Here is a 9,692-nt window from a genome sequence, read left to right as displayed (position 1 = left end):
CTGTCCATCACCAACTCCCAGAGTTCACCCAGACTCACGTCCATCAAGTCAGTGATGCCATCCAGCCATCTCATCCTCTGTCGTCCCCTTCTGCTCTTGCCCCCAATCCCTCCCAGCATCAGAGTCTTTTCCAATGAGTCAACTCTTTGCATGAGGTGGCCAAAGTACTGGAGTTGCAGCTTTAGCATCATTCCTTCCAAAGAAATCCCAGGGCTGATCTCCTTCAGAATGGACTGGTTGGATCTCCTTGCAGTTCAAGGGACTCTCAAGAGTCTTCTCCAACACCACAGTTCAAAAGCATCAATCCTTCGACGCTCAGCTTTCTTCACAGTCCAACTCTCACATCCATACATGACCACTGGAAAAACCATAGCCTTGACTAGACAGATCTTTGTTGGCAAAATAACGTCTCTGCTTTTCAATATGCTATCTAGGTTGGTCATAACTTTTCTTCCAAGGAGTAAGAGCCAACTCTAAAATATATTTTTAAGTCTTAGTGTTTCTTAACTGAGTTTTTTTCTCCTAGTCTCTTAAACAAACATTTCCTCTGATTCCTACTATCATATTTTAAAACTGAGAACATGAAGTATTATGAAGGCAAGTAAATTATGATGAGTTCCAAGTTTAAATTCATAATTAAAAATAGTTCTTTGGTAGAGAAGGAACTAAGAATATGAAAGAATGATGTCTCATTATGGTAGAAATCTGTAAATGCCACTGAAGAGAAATTCCAAAAGACAGTAGCAGTTCTATGATGCTTAGTATTCCATAGGATACGTGGATTTCCTGGGACTCATATTTTCCCTAAAATTAAGAAATATACATAGTGAAAATCAAGTGTCATTTTTATTAAATTGGCATAACTCTCACATCGCTTCTTAATGTCCCTGCTTCTCCAGAATTGATATTGTTTAGGGTGACAAGAGAAAGCTTAATTCTAGTGGAGAAGTGGGACATGGAAAATGGTAATATTAGCTCGGACATTTCTGCAGTAAGACAATTGGAAATTCTGCTGAATCAATTTAAATGGCTGGATTATTTCTTCCAAACTGGTCTTTCTCTCCCCTTGTAACCAGCCGTTTTACCAGCTTCATCCTTTCCAAGGAGGTCTGTGTCCACCCCCACCACGGGGTTCCCATTTTAGGGCTTTGCACTTGCTCTTCCCTCTGTCTGGATTTCTCTGTGTCCAGATCTTTCCACAGGCTCAAATATCACCTTCTCAGAGACAGGTTTCCTGACCTCCAAACTGAACATATTGCCCAGCTCTCAGTCACTCTATTACTTCCTTCCATCTTAGTTCTTTCACTACATTTGTTACATCTTGAAATTATTCATTCTTTTCCATTCTGAAATTTATTTGTTTACTTGCTTAATACCTACAACCATCTCTATAGTGACACCTTGATAACAATGGGCTATTTTATTGTTTTTTTTATCTCACTATGTTAACTTTAATTATAACATGCATGGTAAATCGTGGTGTTCAATAAACAGTTTAGAGAGAACTATTAAGTGGTCATTTTGAACTTTAATTATTGTATTTTTATAAAGACTTGGAAGAATAGAACCCTCATCGGGAACTACGCCCACCCAAATGCACTGGTCTGAACTCAGGTGTGAATGAGCTTTGCTGGAGGTAAACTTATGTTCATATTCGGAACTCAGAAAACAGAGCTTTCCCTTTTCAGTTCTATTAATGGAGGAACGAAGGGACCCGTGTGTGTCTGTCAGTCACTGCTGGGAGAGTGAGAATGTTGGTCTTTCTAAGTGTCAAAGTTTTTGATACATTGAAAGTGTCAAAACTTAACTCTTGAAATGTGGTTTGAAGTTTTGACATACAAATTTCATAAATCCCTAACTCTTAAAGAAAAACTTTTAACTTGATATTTTCTGCATTGGAACATTTTATTTTTATTTCTGAAGGCAGTTTTAAAATTCACTAATGAATATTTTTCTAATAACCAAGTCAACCAAAGTGACTATTTTAATCCACAGCATAGAGGCTCTGGTTTCTTACAATTTCTTGCTTTTGAAAACATTACATTTTAAATATGTCTAGTTGATTGTCATACATGTTAAAAATCACTGATTGGAAAGATATATACTGAATACACTGAAAATATACTTTAAAGCTAATTGTTGAGCCTCTTCTACTAGATGAATGGGTAACTTGAGCAGGTTAAGTGTGTTATCCTTGTATTTATTTTCAAAACAGACAAAATAATATTTATGTCTTATCTCCTATAATGTTTAGGGAATTAATGAGCTCCTATATAGCAGATGACAGTTAAACAATATTTTTCATCTAAAAAGAAAATAGTATGTATAATGCTTTACAAACCTTAAAATACTGCACAAATGTAAATGATTAACTTCAGCCTCAAAAAAGTTTGATTTTTAACTCTCAGTAAATACATAATATAAACACATGAAATTAAGTAAAATAGTTCAAGTGATTGCATGTGGCCTGAAATTCAAACAGTTGTGTAACAGAAATCAGCTTGCCATAGATTAAAGTAAATCCCACATGTAAACACAAAAGGAGATAAGTTCTCCAACTTAAATATTAAGGGGGTGAAAGTCAGTCACATCAACTGCCTTGTAACATCCTTCAAGCAAACTTTGTTGGGGTCCATCTACCAAAAAGTTATTTGAAGAGTTAAAAACATTTTTTCCTGACTTCCCAAATACTTCTGTTAGCTCTCAAACCATTTTTATCAAAGGCGAGATTTCTAAAACAAGTTTGTGCCGGGGTCCAGCCCCAGTGGATCCAGGGAAAACAATTGCTTAACTAAATGTTAATTAAGGATATAAAGAGTAATAGAATAAGGATAGCTCAGTGAGGAAATTCAGTGGAGAAAAGAGGCTGAATAATTCAGCCAGAAGTTGAGAGAAAGAACAACACGGGGAGACCAAGCTTCGGTGAACAAGGCCCGCACTTTATTTTCCAAAGTAGTTTTTATACCTTAAGTTATGCATAGAGGATGATGGGGGAAGGGGTAGAGTCATGCAGCAAGCCAGGCTTTCTTCCTGCAAACTTATCATATGCAAAAGCTTAAGTGATTTGCATCATCTTCTGGCCCGGAGGCCTGTTAACATTTTAAGACCCTTTCTTCAGAAAACTTATTTTTCTCTAAAGGTGATCAGTCAGGAGCCACCCTCCAAAAGCATTAGATAAAGTTGCATTCCTACACAGCAAAGGTGTGGTGGGCTATAACAAGAAAAAGAATTAACTCAAGGGTCCAAGGTTACAAACATTAAAGCTACTACTTACACCAACTATATTAATCAATACACTGCCAGGGACACAGCAGGTAAGGGATATGGAAACTTAGCAGCAAACATTGGCCCAACAAGTGAAAAACCCTTCACCAATACAATTTCTAAATCAATCTTTTAACTGCTCAAAGGAATCTGTATTTAGACAGTTTAGAACATCTCATGCCTCTCACAGTTGGGAGGCTCTGAGCAATCACATGTGGCTGGAAAAACCTATTTAGGCAGGCTAGAGGATTTCCAAAGGAGTTTGTAGGTTGAAACACTATCACACCCAGGAACTTTATTAACTGGAGCTGTAAGTTAATTCTTTTTTCAGAGAGAGGTAGTGGGGGACAGCCCCCTGTAAAGTCAGAGGTGTAGGTGAGAGCACAAAACAGAAAGTAGGCAGACTCTGGGTTTCGGGGTAGATGCTTGAGAATTTCCAGGGGGACTCCTGAGGCTCGATCGCACCTTTGCGTATGCCGAGCCTCCTTCCTCATGACCTTAGCCACGGGCGGAGTTCCTCACGCTGGCTCCCGGCAAGTTTGCAGCTGAATATGTCCTCGCTTCGGAGAAGGCAATGGCACCCCACTCTAGTACTCTTGCTTGGAAAATCCCATGGATGGAGGAGCCTGGTAGGCTGCAGTCCATGGGGTCGCTAAGAGTCGGACACGACTGAGCGACTTCACTTTCACCTTTCACTTTCATGCACTGGAGAAGGAAATGGCAACCCACTCCAGTGTTCTTGCCTGGAGAATTCCAGGGATGGCGGAGCCTGGTGGGCTGCCATCTATGGGGTCGCACAGAGTCGGACACGACTGAAGCAACTTAGCAGCAGCAGCAGCATGTCCTTTCTTGATCCTGTGGTTTGTAATATTCAGGCTGTAGATCACTGGCTTTGGAGTCACAGACACATGAGTGAAAATGCATGTGCACATCTCATCCAGCCCCTTACTTCTGTGAGATAGCCTGAGCTGGTTTGGACTGCTAACAAACTTCAGGCTCTTTCAGGGGCATTGCATTAGTGGTATTGAAGCCTTTTCAGATGCATCTGGGGGCTATATGAATCTGCCTTCACAATCTAACTAACAAAAGATATGCTTTAATGAAAACAGCTCTGATCAAATACATTTAGACACTTTTACAAACACTCTTTTAAGAGAAATGTCATCTTCCTGACATGCCTTCCACCTTTAGAAAGAATACAAATATGAGCAGCCACTGAAAGAAATATTTACTTTTTTACTAGCTTTTAATCTCTCTAAGATTTTAAAAATCCTTTGAGCCTTTTACTAGTTCCTGACTTCAGAAAAGAAAACCTTTTTCCATTCTTTTCTTTTTTTATGCTTTTTTATCTATTGGGTCAACATGCTAACAACAACAGAGTGATAGCTTGCTCTGCAGGGGATTTTGAATCGAGTGTTCAAGTCAGGTCCATGATTAAGTGAAGACAAGCCTAATAAGCAAATGCCTTTTAGTAGTGGAAATACCCACGGCTGCATGCCGGAGGCTGCCATTTAATTTACCATTAACTGATCCTCGTCTTCCTGAGGCTACCAAAGGAGAGTGGCAAGACCACCACCTGAAATAGTGGTGTGCAGAGGGACTCGGAGTGCTCAGAGGACGCACGTTGCTGGCATTCTGCTTATTGATCTTAAGAGGGTGAAGGCAGCCACCTAATGGGGACGAAGCCGTTCTATTAACACAGTGCTCCCGAGGGCTCTAAAGACTCTCATTTGCTTCATGGCTGTTTCAGTCGTTAGCATTAACCAAAACTTGTCTATCCCAATTTCTCTGAATCATTGTATTATTTATTTTGAACTGGTTTAATGATAGTACTCTCTTGAAGGTTTTTCTTTTTGTATCAGGATTAGAGATACAGGCACATAGCTGATGCACAGTAAAACACAGCTGTGATTTTTTCCACTGAGTGTACTGCTGATGATGGGAAACTGCATGGACTGTGGTTAACTTGGACAGGAGAGTTAAATGCCCACGACACTCTTTCAGTGCCCACACTTCCAACATGTCTTTGGAGAAACCAAGCTACACATGACTTCAACTCCCTGTTTCCGGTGTAGCTGGTAAACATATTTCTACATTCACACAAAAATCTACTTTATTTCTTCTAGTCCTAAGGGTGAAGGATCAGAGCACAGGATGGACCATAATATATCCTCCTCTCTTCTATCACTAGGGCTGAAAGAAGAAAAAGAAAATTTACATTAGAATCCCTACAATAGGATTTCAGAAAAGATTCTTGTCCTTTGCACTAAAGGCCAAATAGCAAGATTTTAATGAAAGTCCCTTCAGGTCTTGTCTCCCATATTCAGATTATTTGTTTAGTTGCTATTATTTAAATTTCTGTTTAGTTGCTGTTATTTAAATTTCTCAGTTGTGTCTGACTCTTTGCGACCCCATGGACTGTAACCCTCCAGGCTCTTCTGTCCATGGGATTCTCCAGGCAAGAATCCTGGAGTAGGGTACCTTTTCCTCCTCCAGGGGATCTTCCCAACCCAGGGATCAAACCCGTGTCTCTTACATATCCTCCATTGGCAGGCGGATTCTTTACCACTAGTGCCTCCTGGAAAGCCCTGAGGCAAATGAGAGCTACCTAAACATGGAACTTACATTAAGCTGATCTCTAAGAAGGACTTGGCCATAAGTGAAGGATTTTAAGGACTCTTAAGCATCTCTGATAAAATGCTCCTCCTTTAGCAATGACTCCTCGGCAGGAGTGCGCAGGGTCCTTCCCTGTGGTTTCTTACGGCTCCTTTTTGGGATCAGAAAATGTTGGAGAGGTTAGCCAAGCAGCAGTTCTCAACTGTGACTTGAAAGGCCTTGGGTTTCCAAAGGTCACGGTTGAGAGTGAAAAGGTGATGACTGCATTCCCTCATACCTAGTTTACCTGGCCGGCGGTGGAGTTCCTTAATATGCAATCTGGGGAGTGCGTTAACAGTCCTAAATCCTTTAAGACTGCCTGGGGCTGTGCCTTTGACCACTTGGGAAAGTTCCACATAACCTTTGTGCAACTGCCTGATGATTACAAAATGAGGGGATAACATGCTGGCTAGCGCCTTAGTCTTCCATCATCACCCGGGAGGCAGCCAGAACCAGTCTGGTGAGAAAGAACCCCAGGAAAAACCTCCCCAGCTTCATGTCAATAATGCTTTTGAAGTGGAGACCCACAGAGTCCAAAGGAGTCCTTAAGGGTCCCAGTGGCTGAGAACCAAGCTCCAGTTAGCATGAAGTTCATGTGCGTGGACCTCCTAGAACAAACAGGGCTGATTTTACCCAGTGATTGGATCTAAGAAGATGAATTCCTCCTGTTGCCGATTTCTGGGGGTGCTAGCTGGCTGGGTTTACGTGTGACATTCTTACGAAGCGGTCTGTTGTTCCTCTTGTTCCAGGCTCCAAGAGTGCTCAGATCTCCGTCGGCAGAGTTGGACAGGATTCCACTGTGCAGTTGTTCCCAGCTGGTTCCAGCTGTTGCTGCACGTTTCAACCCTGTTTTTTGGTGAAGATTGTGTTTCCAGTCCTTCCTTTCCCCGCTTACAATCCTACACAAACAGCACCGTGTGGTTTGCTGGGGAAGCTGATAGTATTAGTAAAGGCCAATGGCTCCTTCCAAAGGCACACCGACTATTCACATAAAGTTACTTCTGCAAATAAAGCTGTTTTCTTTGGTTATACCATCTCTTTAAATGAATCACTTTAAAATGAGAGGTGGCAAATAAAACTTTGCTGAAGGATTCAAGTCCTTAGAACACAAAGTTGGAATGATGAGGAAGAAAAGAATGATCATCTAACAGCAGCTAGTCACCATGAAGCTTGAAGAAAAGATAGGGTGTCTTTTATTAGATCAAATATTACCAGCAGCATTCTGGCATGGAGAACATGCCTTCTGCATGAGATGAGTATGATGTCCACTCAGAAAGCAGCTCAGCAGGGTAGCAACGCCAACCGTAATAGACGTGACCTTTCAGTGCGTTGACCGTTGGCATTGTGGGAGGGTAATCCTAGATCACCCATGTTTCCATTTGGATGGAGCAAAGACTGACAGGGCAGGTGTCCTGCCTCAAGCAACAGATTTATGGTCTGCTCTCGGTCTCCTTCCCACTTGCCTCTTTCAAAGTGAGCTGGAAAGTCCAGTTCTTTCCATTCCCTCTGCAGAGAACCTAGAGGTGAGGCAGCATTATATTATTTTTGTCAGGCTCCTGTTGATCCAGTGCAAAGATGGATGATAATCGGAGGCCCTTGAGAGATTTTTAAGTCTATTAGATTTAGGAGGATTGAAATACAGCTACGGACAAGCCTTGAATTGCAGTGTCTACACAAAGCTAAATTGAGCCCAGTTAATCCCCTCATCACAATATGAACAAAGCGTAAGACAAAAGGTACCATGGCAGTTGGGCACCATGACTTCTGGTTGTTGCAATGAGCTGTGGGTTGAGTGTGTGACTCACTGTTGCACCCACACTGCCGTTGAGGTCACCAGTCTGCCTCCTTAGCCGTCAAGGCTGCCCCTAGACCATTTCAACCCAACTTTTGGGGAAGGACAAATCAAGTTTGCAGGGATTTCCATGACCTGTTGCTTCTTAGAGTATAAAACTGGGCAGGACAGCCCTGCGTGAGGGAGGGGAGGAAATCTCATCCACTCTGTGTTACAAGCAGCACGTACAGAATCCTGAGCTTTCTCATTTTCCTTGAGGGGAATGTGCTTAAACTAGTCCAGTTCAGTTCAGTTCAGTCGCTCAGTCACGTCTGACTCTTTGCAACCCCATGGACTGCAGCATGCCAGGCCTCCCTGTCCGTCACCATCTCCAGATGTTTTGCTCCAACTCATGTCCATTGAGTCAGTGATGTCATTCACCCACCTCATCCTCTGTAGTTCCCTTCCTCCGCTTTCAATCTTTCCCAGCATCAGGTTCTTTTCCAATGAGTCCTTTTTCCGCATCAGGTGGCCAAAGTATTGGAGCTTCGGCTTCAGCATCAGTCCTTCCAATGAACGCCCAGGACTGGTTTCCTTTAGGGTGGACTGTTTGGATCTCCTTGCAGTGCAGGGGACTCTCAAGAGTCTTCTCCAGTCCAGCGGGAATGGTATAGCTCGATTCTGGCATAAACATGTATGAGCCTGTCTTTTCTGGAAGTTGAAATCTGTTCTACGTGCCCAGCTTGAACGTCAAGCCGACACTTGCACCCCAGGTTCAGTTCTATCGGGTGCCAGCCACAGTGGCTTTGGTCTCTGCACCTCAGCCCCCATCCCCGTTGTGCGCCCAGCCCTTGCCCTTGTCTGGGGCTGCCCGTCACAGACCGACCGCTGCCTGCTGTGACCTGTGGGCCCGCTCTGACCACCCCGCCCACCAGCTTTGCCCAGCCTCCTGTTCAGGACCCTCTCATTTTGCCCTGACTCAGATGACCACTTAGGCCAGGGGTTGAGAGCTCTGGCCAGAGAAGAATACTGTCCAGGACTGAAGCGGCAGAGAGGGCAGGCTGGCATGAGCCAGAAACAAAGGCCAGTGCGTGCTCTTCAGGGATGGAAGATGAGGGGAAACACCTGTCCTAAATGGGAATGGGAGACAGCAAGGAAAACACGGGCCATCAACTGTGTGCCGCACGAATGACTGACACTGGCTGTGAACTGTACCTCCACTGACTTGGCACCTGTGTCTCAAGTCTCTCACACATTGTGAAAAATCATTCGTAGGTATGTTTACTTATGACTATAAGTTTCTCAGTGGATAATAAGTTCATGTAGTTCTAAACTTACAGGTATAAAAGGGTACGAAATTAAAGAAAAAAATTTCCCTCAATCATCGCAGAGAGAACCACAGTTATCAATTTTGCCCATAATTTTCTAGTTGATAATCACACATGAAAAAAACTGAAGATTTTCTCTTTCAAAGAATACAGTTAGCATACTCTGTATACATTTTTGGCCTTCACCTCCCCCACTTAGCATGTTATTAATTTTTAAAATTAAATTTTTTTTTCTCGAACAAATAACCGCAAACTTCTCTTGACATCAAGTACAGCGAATACCTTGAAACCACAGAATGAAGTGGTTTTATAAAAAGCAAGAAAATAAGGCATGTTAGAAAATTTTCTCAATTCCTCTTTGGGCATGAGAAGAAGATGAGAAAAAATTACTTCCAGTTTGTAAAAGCTTTGTGGATGATAGGATCACTCACAAATATAACAGATTCCCGGTTGCTCATCTGAAACTCCTGGGACCACGTGTGCTTCAGAGTTTAGAACTTTCAGACCTTAAGGAGGATTACAGGGCAGATATTATATGCATAATGACCTAATGGGGCACTAAGGAGATGGAAGAGCACCCTGTAATTTAACATTTTACTATTTGTATACCAAAATGTAAGACTAGTCATAATAAGTGGCATAAGTAAGGAGTATAATTAGCTTCATATCAGTTC

This window comes from Bos indicus x Bos taurus, chromosome 14, assembly GCF_003369695.1.
Source record: "Bos indicus x Bos taurus breed Angus x Brahman F1 hybrid chromosome 14, Bos_hybrid_MaternalHap_v2.0, whole genome shotgun sequence".
Taxonomy (NCBI): Eukaryota; Metazoa; Chordata; class Mammalia; order Artiodactyla; family Bovidae; genus Bos; species Bos indicus x Bos taurus.
The sequence above is the reverse complement of the archived record's forward strand: the minus strand, read 5'-3'. Positions refer to the sequence as shown.